General features: G+C 43.0%; 1 protein-coding gene across 2 annotated transcripts in view; it reads left to right on the top strand.

The window, feature by feature from the left end:
- Positions 1–15,157, top strand: part of scfd1 (sec1 family domain containing 1) — a 222,859-nt gene that overhangs the window by 137,398 nt on the left and 70,304 nt on the right. The window lies entirely within an intron of this gene.

The raw sequence follows: 15,157 nt of genomic DNA, 5'->3' as shown, positions 1-15,157 counted from the left end.
TAATCAGGCTCCCCGACTCACTCCCAGCTTTGGAATGCAGATGTCATCTGTGTCTTGTTGCCTGCTGAAACAACCTGTCCAAAACACTCCTGTATAGGGTGGGTACAATAAAAATGCTGATGCATCACAAGTTCAACTCTTGTGGCATGATCAATAAAGGAATGACCCAAACAATGAATAAAATCAGGTCAAACAATGACAGCTCTTCAAGGTAAAAGCAAAAAACTGCGGATGCTGAAAATCCAAAACAAAAATAAAAATACCTGGAAAAACTCAGCAGGTCTGACAGCATCTGCGGAGAGGAACACAGTTAATTTTTCGAGTCCATATGACTCTTCAACAGAACTAAGGAAAAATAGAAAAGAGGTGAAATATAAGCTGGTTTAAGGGGTGGGGGGTGGGACAAGTAGAGCTGGATAGAGGGCCAGTGATAGGTGGAGATAGCCAAAAGATGTCATAGACAAAAGGACAAAGAGGTGTTGAAGGTGGTGATATTATCTAAGGAATGTGCTAATAGGTGACATTAAGGGTAGAAAGCAGGACGAGCAAGGTACAGATAGCCCTAGTGGGGGTGGGGTGGGGGGAAGGGATCGAAATAGGCTAAAAGGTAGAGATAAAACAATGGATGGAAATACATTTAAAAATAATGGAAATAGGTGGGAAAAGAAAAATCTATATAAATTATTGGAAAAAAGGGGATCAGAAAGGGGGTGGGGATGGAGGAGAGAGTTCATGATCTAAAATTGTTGAACTCAATATTCAGTCCGGAAGGCTGTAAAGTGCCTAGTCGGAAGATGAGGTGCTGTTCCTCCAGTTTGCGTGAGCTTCACTGGAACATTGCAGCAGGCCAAGGACAGACATGTGGGCATGAGAGCAGGGTGGTGTGTTGAAATGGCAAGCGACAGGGAGGTCTGGGTCATGCTTGCGGACAGACCGAAGGTGATCCACAGAGCGGTCACCCAGTCTGCGTTTGGTCTCTCCAATGTAGAGGAAACCGCATTGGGAGCAGCGAATGCAGTAGACTAAATTGAGGGAAGTGCAAGTGAAATGCTGCTTCACTTGAAAGGAGTGTTTGGGCCCTTGGACGGTGAGGAGAGGGGAGGTAAAGGGGAAGGTGTTGCACCTTCTGCGGTTGCATGGGAGGGGGTTGAGGTGTCGGGGGTGATGGAGGAGTGCACCAGGGTGTCCCGGAGGGAACGATCCCTGCGGAATGCCGCCGGGGGGGTGAAGGGAAGATGTGTTTGGTGGTGGCATCATGCTGGAGTTGGCGGAAATGGCAGAGGATGATCCTTTGAATGCGGAGGCTAGTGGGGAGATAAGTGAGGACAAGGGGGACCCTATCATGTTTCTGAGAGGGAGGAGAAGGTGTGAGGGCGGATGCGCGGGAGATTGACCGGACACGGTTGAGGGCCCTGTCAACCACCGTGGGTGGAAAACCTTGGTTAAGGAAGAAGGAAGACATGCCAGAGGAACTGTTTTTGAAAGTGGCATCATCAGAACAGATGCGACGAAGGCGAAGGAACTGAGAGAATGGGATGGAGTCCTTACAGGAAGTGGGGTGTGAGGAGCTGTAGTTGAGGTAGCTGTGGGAGTTGATAGGCTTGTAATGAATATTGGTGGACAGTCTATCACCAGAAATAGAGACAGAGAGGTCAAGGAAGGGAAGGGAAGTGTCAGAGATGGACCATGTGAAAATGATGGAGGGGTAGAAATTAGAAGCAAAATTAATAAATTTTTCCAGGTCCAGACGAGAGCATGAAGCAGAAGCAATCATCGATGTACCAGAGAAAAGTTGTGGGAGGGGGCCGGAGTAGGACTGGAACAAGGAATGTTTCACATACCCCATAAAGAGACAAGCATAACTGGGGCCCATGCGGGTACCTATAGCCACACCTTTTATTTGAAGGAAGTGAGAGGAGTTTAAGGAGAAATTGTTCAGTGAGAGAACAAGTTCAGCCAGACGGAGGAGAGTAGTGGTGGATGGGGATTGCTCGGGCCTCTGTTTGAGGAAGAAGCGGAGAGCCATCATACCATCCCAGTGGGGGATGGAGGTTTAGAGGGATTGGACGTCCATGGTGAAGAGGAGGCAGTTGGGGCCAGGGAACTGGAAATTGTTGATATGATGTAGGGTGTCAGAGGAATCACGGATGTGGGTGGGAAGGGACTGGACAAGGGGAGAGAGAATGGAGTCAAGACAGCAAGAAATGAGTTCCGTGGGGCAGGAACAGGCTGACACGATCGGTCTGCCGGGACAGTCCTGTTTGTGGATTTTGGGTAGGAGGTAGAAGAGGACCATCCGAGGTTGGGAGACTATGAGGTTGGAAGATCTCCAGAGAAGATGAGGTCAGTAACAGTCCTGGAAACAATGGCTTGATGTTCAGTGGTGGGGTCATGGTCCATGGAGAGGTAGAAGGAAGTGTTTGCGAGTTGACGCTCAGCCTCTGCGAGGTAGAGGCCAGTGCGCCAGACAACAACAGCACCACCCTTGTCAGCAGGTTTAATGACAATGTCAGGGTTGGACCTGAGAGAACGGTGTGCAGCAAGTTCAGAGAGAGACAGGTTAGAGTGGGTGAGAGGAGCAGAGAAACTGAGACGACTGATGTCACGCCGACAGTTCTTCAAGGTGTTGATTTGAGACACTATTTCGCAGCTATTGGACTCATATGCTGTAAAGTAGAGGTTAATATGGATTTACTGAAGTCACTTCAGTCCAGCCAACAACTGGTATGCAACAAAGGCGCCTTAATTTATCCGAACGGTGTTGCAAGGCTGTATTTTTATCTGCTTTTCTGGGTTTTTGAGGGTAACTTGTTTCCATTTTTGTTTGGCAACTGTCTCAACTTTCCTCCCACTTGAGTCTTCTAACAATAGGAATCAACCTTGCGGCCTTTCTCACCATTGCTTCCTGGGCTTTTTGGAAGACAGTTTCAGGATTTTGACCCAGTAACAATGAAGGAATCTCCAAGTCAGGATGATGTGTAACGTGGAGAGAATTTGCAAGTGTTGGTGTTTCCATGCACCTGCTGCCCATGCCCATCTATGTCATAGAGGTCATGGATTTGGAAGCTGTTGTGGAAGGAAACCTTGGCATCCTATAGATGGTACACACTGTTGTCACTTTGTGCTGGTTGCGGAGGGAGTGGATGTTCAAGAAGGTGGATGCACTGTGGTCAAGTGGACTGCTTTGACAATGCTGGTGTCGAACTTCTTGAGTGCATCCATCCAGACAAGTGGAGAGCATTCCTTCACACACCTCTAGATGGTAGAGAGTTATTGTAGGGCACACAGTTGTCAGAAGGTGAACCACTTGCCACAGAATATCCAGACTCTAGTATTGCCATTACTTAAATTAACTTAAATTTGCATCCTCTTGTTACTAATGAATATTTCAGGTAAAATTAAAGTAAAGCAATTTAAGCTTTCTATTAGTTTAATAATATGCCTTGATATGTGAGGGACTGTCTGTACAGTAATGCCTTGCACCTGTTTGTACAGTAATGCCTTGCACCTGTTTGGCATTGTTCCCAAGTGAAATGATGTGTAGTTTGTGCGTTTGAGCTGACCTCTACTAATACATTGCTGCACCTGAATACTAATTTTAGGAATGAGACTGCTTTTCTTGCAATGTTTGTACATTGATGCCTCTGGGATGCTGTGGTATGCTATGTGGTATACTACAGCTTTAAAACAAAATCTTTCTCCTTAGTTAATGTAAGCAATGTAGAAATCTAAAGTTGATACATAACATTTCACTTCATTTCACTTAGTGCAGCCATATTGGCATTATTGGAGTACTTGAACTGGAATAGAATTATCAAATATATCTATATGATTGTGTTGCATTTAGAGCCTGACCATTGTAACACACCTTTCTATGGATCACAGCTCAAATGTGTTACACTCCAAAGAGTATTGTTGCAATCCTTGGCCAGAGCCCAGGTTGTTGGTGAGATCCAGTTAGGGACCAATAATATTTTGTTTAAAGTCGACAAAGTTTGAGATTCAAGGCACTTACTAAGTGAAGAAAGCCTCAAGATTCCACGGGTTTTGAACAAACAAATGTTACTATACAAGTTAAGAAAGATAAAACAATTTGTAATATCTATCTTATACTCACCCTGAATGTTAGAATATGAGGTACATGTGAATTAAGAGGCCCACTGAGTTCGAACACAGCACACTACACAATAAATGCCAAATGTGACAATAACAGTTTCCTTGGATTTCTCAACAACCCACCCAGCTATTAGTTGCACTGAGTCAACCAATCGCCCTGGAACTCCATCTCTTTAATGAGGATTTCCAATCTTCATCTTCCAAGATCTCATCTTGGAATTCTCTCCAAAGGTTGCTCTGACTCGGACTGCTTCAACAATGTCCCACGTTGCAGGGCTTCAGCCTCGCCTTCCGAGATCCTGTTCCCCTGGATTTCCGAGTACACTTGAGCATCAACTTACAAGCACCATTTCAGATCTTCAGCCGTGCCAAGCAGAACACCACTGCTCCAAAGGGGTACCTTTGCCCCAGTGGCCCATAGCATGGAGTCACCGACCAGAATCACAGAATCTTTACTGTGCAGAAGGAGGCCACTCGGCCTATCAAATCTAAGCTGGCTCTCTGAAAGAGCGTTCCATCTAGTCCCACTCCTCTGCCTTATCCCTGTAACCTTGCACATTATTTCTTTTCAGGTAGCAAACCAATTCCCTTTTGAATACCTCATCGAACCTGCCTCCACCACCCTTTCAGGAAGTTCGTTACAGACTCCAAACACCCTCTGGGTGAAAAGATTTTTCCTCATACCACATTCACTCCTTTTGCCAATTATTTTGAATCTGTGCCCTCTAGTTCTGTATGCTGTCTTGAGTGGGAACAGTTTCTCACTATTTACCCTGTCCATAACACTCACGATCTTGAATTTTTTATTTTATTTCTTCACGGGATGTGGGCTTCACTGGCTGGGCCAGCATTTATTGTCCATCCCTAGTTGCCCTTGAGAAGGTGGTGGTGAGCTGCCTTCTTGAACTGCTGCAGTCCATGTGGTGCAGGTATACTCAGTGTTGTTAGGAAAGGGATCAAAGGGTATGGGGAGAAAGCGGGAGCAGGCTATTGAGTTGGATGATCAGCCATGATCATAATGAATGGCGGAGCAGGCTCGAAGGGCCGAATGACCTACTCCTGCTCCTAGCTTCTATGTTTCTATGTTAGGAAGAGAGCTCTAGGACTTTTGCCCAGCAACAGTGAAGGAACCGTGATATATTTCCAAGTCAGGATGGTGAGTGACTGGGAGGGGAACTTACAGGTGGTGGTGTTCTCATTTACCTGCTGCCCTTGTCCTTCTAAATGGCAGTGGTCGTGGGTTTGGAAGGTGCTGCCGAAGGAGCTTTGGTGAATATCTGCAGTGCATCTTGTAGATGGTACACACTGCTGCTACAGTGCGTCGGTGGTGGAGGTAGTGAATGTTTGTGGATGTGGTACCAACCAAGCGGGCTGCTTCGCCCTTGCTAGTGTCAAGCTTCTTGAGTGTTATGGGAGCTGCACTCATCCAGGCATTTGGGGAGCATTCCATCACACTCCTAACTTGTGCCTTATAGATGGTGGACAGGCTTGGGGTGTTGCTCATCGCATGATTCCTAGCCTCTGACTTGCTCTTGTAGCCACAGTATTTATATGACTAGCCCAGTTCAGTTTCTGGTCAATGGTAACCCTCAGGATATTGATAGTGAGGGTTTCAGTGATGGTAATGCCATTGAACACCAAGGGGCAATGGTTGGATTCTCTCTTGTTGGAGATGGTCATCGCCTAAGATTTGTGCAGCACGAATGTTACTTGCCACTTGTCAGCCCAAGCCTGGGAGTTGTCCAGGTTTGCTGCATTTGGACATGGACTGCTTCAGTATCTGAGGAGTCGCGAATGGTGTTGAACATTGCGCAATCATCAGCGAACATCCTCACTTCTGACCTTGTGATGGAAGGAAGGCCATTGATGAAGCAGCTGAAGATAGTTGGGCCGAGGACTTTACTCTGAGGAGCTCCTGCAGTGAGGTCCTGGAGCTGAGATGATTGACCTCCAACAACCACAACCACCTTCCTTTGGTATAACTCCAACTAGCGAAGAGTTTTCCCCCTGATTCCCATTGACTCCAGTTTTGCTAGGGCTCCTTGATGCCACACTCAGTCAAATGCTGCCTTGATGTCAAGGGCAGTCACTCTTACCTCACCTCGGGAGTTCAGCCCTTTTGTCCATGTTTGAACCAAGGCTGTAATGAAGTCAGGAGCTGAGTGGCCCTGGCAGAACCCAGACTAGGCATCAGTGAGCGGGTTAATGCTGAGCAAGTGACACTTGATAAATGTTGATGACCCCTTCCATTACTTTACTGATGATCGAGAATAGACTGATGGTGCGGTAATTGGCTGGGTTGGATTTGTCCTGCTTTTTGTGTACAGGACATACCTGGGCAATTTTCCACATAGCCAGGTAGATGCCAGTTTTGTAGCTGTACTGGAACAGCTTGGCTAGGAGTGTGGCAAGTTCTGGAGCACGTCTTCAGTACTGATGCCAGAATATTGTCAGGGCCCATAGCCTTTGCAGTATCCAGTGCCTTCAGCCGTTTCTTGATATCACATGCGGTGAATCGAATTGGCTTGAAGACTGGCACCTGTGATGCTGGGGATCTCCAAAGGAGACCGAGATGGATCAGCCACTCGGCACTTCTGGCTGAAGATTGTTGCAAATGCTTCAGCCTTATATTTTGCACTGATGTGCTGGGCTCCTCCATCATTGAGGATGGGGATATTTGTGGAGCCTCCTCCTCCAGTGAGTTGTTTAAATGTCCATCACCATTCACAACTGGATGTGGCAGAACTGCAGAGCTTAGACTTGATCCATAAGTTGTGGGATCGTTTAGCCCTGTCCATCACTTGCTGCTTATGCTGGTTAGCATGCAAGTAGTCCTGTATTATAGCTTCACCAGGTTGATACCTCATTTTTAGGTATCCCTGGTGCTGCTCCTTGCATGCCCTGCTGCACTCTTCATTGAACCAAGGTTGATCCCCTGGCTTGATGGTAATGGTAGAGTGGGGGATATGCCGGACCATGATGTTACAGATTGTGTTCGAGTACAATTCTGCTGCTACTGATGGCTCACAGCGCCTCATGGATGCCCAGCCTTGAGTTGCTAAATTTGTTTGAAATCTATCCCATTTAGCTCGGTGGTAGTGCCACACAAACACGATGGAGGGTATCCTCAATGTGAAGGCGGGACTTCCTCTATCAAGTCTCCTCTCAGCCTTATTTCCTCCAAGGAAAAGAGTCCCAATCTCTCCAATCTATCCTCACAGCTACAGTTCTTTATTCCTGGAATTATTCTTGTGAATCCCCTCTGTACTCTCTCCAATGCCTTCACATCCTTCCTCAAGTATGGCGCTCAGAACTGGATCCAGTACTCCAGATGAGGTCTAACCAGTGTCTTATAAAAGTTCAACATAACTTCCTCACTCTAGTACTCAATGCCCTTTTAATAAAGCCTAAGATATTGTGTGCTTTATTAACATGCTCTGCCATCTTCAATGACCTATGTACATATACACTGAAGTGCCTCTGCTCCTGCACCTCCTTTAGGGCCTCTCCCTTTAGTTTATACTGTCTCACCATATTCTTCCTGCCAAAATGGATCACCTTGCACTTCTCTGCATTGAACTTCATCTGCCACTTGTCTGCCCAAACCACCAGCATGTCTATGTCTTTTTGAAGTTCAAGACTATCCTCATCACAGTTGACAACATTTCCAATCTTAGTATCATGTGCAAATTTTGAAATCATGCCCTGCACACCACAATCTAGATCATTAATATATAACCTTGGGCTGCCTTCTCTGATCTTTATTATCAGGGCTTCTCCAGAGCCCACTTCACTTAAAGTCTGCTCCCCATAGCCCTTTCTTTAACTTGGAACCTGTTTCTCTGCGCCTTTCTTTTCTCTTAACTGGAACCTGTTTCTGTCCCGTCTTTGTCCTTTACCTGGGATTTCCTTTTGGGACCTCTCCCTGTCCCCCTCCCTTGCCCCTCTTTCTCTGAGGCACTTCTTTTCTGATTAAAACTGACTGATTAAAAACTGACTCCCCAAGAAGTGCTGGTCACTGACCCTTGAACTGATCTGGTGATCTATCCCAACACTCCAAGAGGGTCCCAGTCTTATTACTGGGCAGAAACAAATGTAACAAGTGGTGGAATATCCTGTACCTTAAATGTAAGTCACCATAGTCTGCTAACTTAACACGCACAGATACAGAAATAATGGATTTCATAATTTGTATCAGAAAGATATTATGGTTGGCTCAAATAACCATTTAGTAATCGATTAGTCGCGTTGATCGATAGCTCAAGTGAACAAGTTGGTAGCAGCAAAAATACCAGCATAGAATAATTCACCAGCAGAAAATGCAGAATTAGCTCCCACATTTTTTCCAAATCTACCATTTTAAAAGCCAGCAAATACCACAAAACAGGCCAGGCAAGTCGTTCACATAATTTCTTGAGTGTTTTCGATTGCTATTTTTATTTGTTTGGGTGAATATATAAACCTGGAAATTCTATTTATCTATAATCCAGCGAACAAAACAATGCACACAGGAATGAAAAAAAAACAAGTTTGCCAATAAACTGGTTATTTAATGTCAGAAATTCCTGCAAGGTTTACACAGGTAGAACAGCTCTTTTGTTTGGAACTTCAGGACTGCAGATCCCCATTGGTGATGGCCGAACACTGTTCCTTTTAAGTTACAGCAATCAAACCTCAGTCCAGGTCGCAAACTAATTCTGAATTGGGCTATAAGAACTTGTATATTTAGGCAATTGGGTATGCTTCTCATATGTATCATATGTCTTATACTATTCATGGTCCAGTATTCTATTTATACTTCAGTAATCTGGCCAGCATTTATCCTTCATCCAGTACAACTGGTGCATTACAGCAACAATATTTCAGACTTTGAAATTGGTATCAAAACACAGCCATTTTGGGAAAATTGATTTATAAGTTTGTATAGAGTTTTCTTATTGTTTGTGGAGTGCTAAGAAAGCTTCATGATTTAGTCCATAAACTTGGCAATAAAATGTTAGTTTGTCTTGTACAATTGTAGGAATTTAAGAAGCTCTAGCTACTATGATTAGACCAAGCTTGCTAAAAACACTGAGTGAAGCACCATAGTTGATTGCAGTCAGCTATGACCAGTCTAGGTTAGAAATATTTTTGGAGCAGAAATTCTTTGTTTTCCCAGCAGAAAATCTTTGTTTTCCCCCAATTGGGACATTTTTTTGTAATACACCATTGAAACAGGAAAGCTATTACAGTCATAATCCATATGATTTAAGGTAATTTAAAAGGGATTTTGTAGAAAATTTTGTTGAGCGCTCTTTCTGGAAAAACTATAATTTTATGCATTTTTTAAATCTTTGCATAACCTTTGCAAACGTAATTGCAAACGTGTCGAAACTTTACTTTTGTTGAGCCAACTTTTACTGAATATCTGCATTATTTAACAGAGCAAGTTATTTTAGCACTTATGTGCAAACACTAACCTTGTTCAGACTATTAGCTCTACGTGTCCAGAATTAGGATGTAGAATAAATGCATACAGAAACAGGGTAGATGTTGCACAAGAGTGCTTCCTTTATTTTAGTAGAGGAATCTAGCAGTTTCATGGTCTTTGAAACTAATTCTAATTATGGAATGTATTAAGATAGAAAGACTCTTCAGTAAATATATTGGCTATTAAAGGTTCCACAGAGCTGGCTGAACATTCAGAGCAGCTCCATTACATCTATTTTATCAAGATTGGCATTTAATTTATTCTGATTTTAGTGGCTAATGCATGCAAATTTTCCCCACATATATTGCTTGGAGGAATTGCAGCATTCTATGGCCAATTCCCTCGTTAGACAGAACTTTGCTGGAGGACTTTGTGAATAATACTATGAGAAGGGTATTTTTTCAGAGTATCATTTCAGATGTTTGTTACGCTAGAATTAATCAGAATACTGAAATATGCCATTTAAATCCTTGGGTCCTAGGAGATTTTTTTTAAAAACTGATGGTGCATTACCCATCAAAATTGAGTTAGTAAACTCAAAACATGAAAAGACATAAGTGCATTTACAAGTAATTTTTTTTTGTTAGTTACAATATATATAAAATATTCTACTGGTAGAATAACTAGATTGTTCACATCTGTGTAAATATGTGTATCCATGTCCAACTGCTGGAAACACTTCACAGGAATGCAAAACAAAAATATTTTTGATAACTCCCTCAACAAGGAATTGCACTTCTTTAATTTATTGCATACCTCTGTCCCCAGCTCTAGTTTCTCTACTATTCCCCTAATCCTCCGAATTCATCTTGTATGTAAAACCAACTCCCTTTAATTCTAGTCCCACAAGGCAGCAGACCACCTGGCTTTCCTACCTGGTTGTCATTACTGATAATGTCCATGTTACTCAGTTATTGCCCCTTCCAAGCAGCTGTAATTCCCCTCCTCAAAAAATCCACACTTGACTCCTCTGTCCTCATAAACCATCGCTCTATCTCCAACCTACCTTCACAATTCCTTAAACGTTTTGTCACCTCCCAAATCCACTTCACAGTCTTTGTAGTTTTTCACCGATCCCTCCTTATCCCCTCCCTGAGCTCATCTTGTTTATGAGATCAATCTCCTCTCTTCATCCTGTGCCCACCTAAGTGCTGACCACCCAGCTTCTCTCTCTGGCCCCTATGCTAGCTGAAATTGTGAAGATTCCTTCTTTCTGGTACAGCCCTCCTCTCTTTCAGATGTCATCCACCCTCACTTTCTCAAGAAATAAAATGCCTTGACCCCTCTATCCAATTGGGTTTCCGCCCTGCCAACACTGAAACTGCCCTAATCAAGGTCACATAATATCCAGTGTGATTGTGCACATCCTTCCTCATGCCTTCACTACCCTTCTAACTGCCTTTGACAGTTGACCGCACTATCCTCCTTCCAATTCCTCAATTCTGTTGCCCGGCTGAGTGGATTACCCTTCCCTATTTTCACTATTATCTATCCAGTTATCACCACTGAATCTCCAACAGTGGTCTCTCTTCTTGTCCCAGTAACATTACTTCCACGTCACTCAAGGATTTATCTTTGGCCTTCTCCTGTTTTTAGTTGACACGTTGCCCCTTAGCAACATCATCCATAGCATCTAAAGATTCCACAGGTACCCTGAACAAGATTGAGCGCTACCTTACCACCACCTCCAGACCCCTCGATTGTGGCTGTGTTGTCAGAGTGCTTGTCCAAGATCCAGCCCTGCATGAGCTCCAGTGTTTGCCAATTAAATGTCTGGAAGGTCAAAGCTATTATCTTCATCCCTAGTTATAAACTCCATACCTCTCCCTTGTCACTGTCTCAGACTGAATCACACTGTTCAGAACTTGAAATGACCTTCCGACTATCTATTCTCTCAATTGCAATAATTACCTACTTCCACCTCTACAGCATTGCCAGTCTCTCCTCCTGCTTCAGTTCACCTTCTGCTATAACCTTCATCTATACTTTTGTTACCTTCAAATTTGACTATTCCAATACTCTACCAGCCTTTCATCTTCGACCCTGCATGAACTTGACCTCATGCAAATCTCTGCAGCCAAGATGCATTCATTCATCACTCTTGTACTCGCTGACGTATGTTTGTTCCTGATTCACTGACATCTCATTTTAAAATTATCATCCTTGTGCTCAAAGCCCTCCATCAGTGTTATTTCTTTCTATCACTGTAACTACAACCAATTAAGAATTATGCATTCTTCCAGTTTTGCACTCTTGTGCATCCAACACATTCCTGGCTGATCTCCCACATTCAACCCTCCTCAAACTTGAACACAAGAAATAGGAGCATAAATAGACCATATGGCCCTTCGAGCCTGCTCTGCCATTCAATACGATCATGACTGATCTTGGGCTTCAACTCCACTTCCCCGCCATATCCCATGATTCCCTGAGAGACCAACTTGAGACTATCCAAACCTCTGCTGCCTGTGTCTTAACTCGCACCAACTGTGGTTCACATATCACCCCTGTGCTAGTTGACTTACATTGACTCCCAGTCAAGCACCATCTTGATTTCACAGAATTACGGAATTGTTACAGGACAGAAGGAGACCATTTGGCCCATCATATCCGTGCTGGCTCTCCAAATGAACAACGCATCTAATGCCTTCCCCCTGCCTTCTCTCCGTAGCCCTGCACGTTCTTCATTTTCAGATAACGATCCAATTCCCTCTTGAATGCCTCTATTGAAGTTGTCTCCACCCCACTCTTAGGCACCGCATTCCAGACCTTAACCAAAACTTAAAAGATTCTCCTCATGTCTCCATTGCTTCTTTTGCCAGTTACCTTAAAGCTATGCCCTTGTGTTCTCAGTTCTTTCACCATTGGGAACAGCTTTTCCCTATCTACTCTGTTCAGACCCCTCATGACTTTGAATGCCTTCATCAAATCTCCTCACAACCTTCTTTTCTCCAAGGAAAACAGTCCCAGCTTCTCCAATCTACCTACATAACTGAAGTTCCTCATCCCTGGAACCATTCTCATAAATCTTTTCTGCACTCTCTCCAATGCCATCATGTCTTTCCTAAAGTGTGGCGCCCAGAACTGGACGCAGTACTCTATTTGAGGCCGAGCCAGTGTTTCATACAAGTTTAACATAACCCCCTTGCTTTTGTACTTGATGCCCCTATTAATAAAGCCCAGGATACTGTATGCCTTATTAACTGCTTCCTCAACCTGTCCTGCCACCTTCAATGACATATGCACTCAGGTCCCTCTGCTTCTGCATATCCTTTATAATTGAAACCTTTTTGTCTCTGTGTTCTTCCTACTAAATGAATGATTTCACACTTCTCTATATTGAATTTCATCTTCCACTTGTCTGCCCATTCCACCAGCTTGCCTATGCTCTTTTGAAGTTCTACACTTCTCACAGTTCACAATGTTTCTAAGTTTCATATCATCTGCAGATTTTGAAATTGTGTCCTGTACACCAAGGTCTAGGTCATCAACATATATCGGGAAAAACAAAAGCCCCAACACAAACCCCTGCAGAACTCCAATACAAACCTTCCTCCAGTCCAGAAAACATCCATTAACCACTACTCTCTGTTTCCTGTCACCCAGACAATTTTATATCAATTTTACCACTGCCGCTTCTATTCTATCAGCCATAACTTTGCTCTCAAGCCTGTTGTGTGGCACTGTATAGAATACCTTTTGGAAGTCCACGTACACCACATCAATAGCACTACCTTCATTGGCAAGTTACTGGCAAGTTAATTAAACATGATTTGCCTCTAACAAATCCATACTGTCTTTCCTTAATTGACCTGCACTTGCCAAAGAGACTGTTAGTTTTGTCCCGAATTATTGTTTCCAGAAGCTTCCTCACCACCAAAGTTAAACTGACTGGCCTATAGTTGCTGTGCTTATCTCTGCAACCTTTTTTGAACAAAAGTGTAACACTTGCAATTCTCCCGTCCTCTGGCGCCCTGAGGAAGGCTGCAAAATTATGGCCAGTGCCTCTGTAATTTCTGCTCTCACTTCCCTTGATATTCTTAAATGCATCTCAACTGGTCCTGGTGCCTCATCTGGTGCCAATACCTCCTCCTTAACTTTAAATGCTTCAAATGTCTGAATTACTTTCTCTTTCACCATAGCCTGCACAGCATCTTCCTTGGTAAAGACAGATACAAAGTACTTATTTAATACTTCAGCTATGCCCCCTACCTCTGTGTGTAAATCCCATTTTTGGTCCCTAATTCCCCCCACTCCTCCTTTTACTATTTATATGCCTAAAATTTTCATCCTTGTTTTCAAATTCCTCCACTATGCACCATCCTTATCTCTCTAATTTCCTCCAGTCCCACAACGCTCCAAGATCTGCTAATTCGGGCCTCGTACATTCCCAATTTTAATCACCCCGCCATTCGTGACACAGTTGTCGAGGCCCTAAGCTCTGAAATACCCTCCTACACCTCAGTGCCTGTGAAGTGCCTTGGAACATTTTACTATGTTGAAGGCACTAAATAAATGCAAGTTGTTTTATATTTAGTGTTTCAAATTAACACAGTACCCTATCTTTAATTCCACCTTGAAATTTAATTGGTAGATATACTTAAAGCTAATAAGTTAACAAAACAACACAAATAAAATCTATTCTAATAAATGTACTTAACAATTTTATTCAGCATATTTACTGATCAGTTCCACTTTAAATCCTGACATTCAGTGACACAGCACAGATTAGCAAAAGGCAGAAACCTATGTCCTTGGACCTAAATTACTACCCAAGTTATGTGTTTCTTTTTATTATTTAATTGCATATATTTTACATGATTGCTTTCACTCAACATTTGGTTGATTTTGCCAGCCGCCATTATTTTACCCATTTAGCTGTAATATTTTCAGCTAAATTATTTGATTGCATGCAGGTTAGAATATGTCCAAGAAACCTATATTAACATTATTGATAGAGAAAAAGCCACAGATGAGAGGATTTAAAGGTGAAACGCAACACTTGTAAAACTAAGAAAGAAGTCTGTGAGCTACCTGACAGCTGGAAAAATTGGACATTAAAGGGAACGAATATCCCAAATGAATATTTCAATTATTTGTAGACTGATGTGGATGAAAAGCAGCTTATTTCTACACTCTGTACTGCATAGTACAATAATGAAAATGGACCTACGAATGTGGTTGCCTAACCACAGGAATAATTAATGTCATTAATGAGGAATGGAAGTGAGCAATGAAGATTTTTCTGGAATTACAGTTATGAAGAAAGATTAAAGAAGTTGGGCTTGTTTTGTTTGGTAAATAGGAAATTTTGAGCTGCTCTAATTGATGTTTTCAAGATTATGAAGAAAATTAAACAAACTGATGTAGTTTGGTCACTAGTGAAGTATTCAATCATGAGATTAAACACCAAGTAAAAAATTAGAACAGTACGAATAAGAAGAGAAATCAAATTGAATTTTATTTTGCCCAGAATTCCTTGGAACTGTTCAGCCTAAGAAGGGCACAAAAGCTGCATAGTGCACAGCTGCTTTAAGCTGAAACCATTCATGTCTAAATTTCCTCACTTGT

Source organism: Cetorhinus maximus, chromosome 18 (assembly GCF_964194155.1).
Source record: "Cetorhinus maximus chromosome 18, sCetMax3.hap1.1, whole genome shotgun sequence".
Classification (NCBI taxonomy): Eukaryota; Metazoa; Chordata; class Chondrichthyes; order Lamniformes; family Cetorhinidae; genus Cetorhinus; species Cetorhinus maximus.
This window is presented reverse-complemented; position numbering and strand designations above follow the sequence as displayed.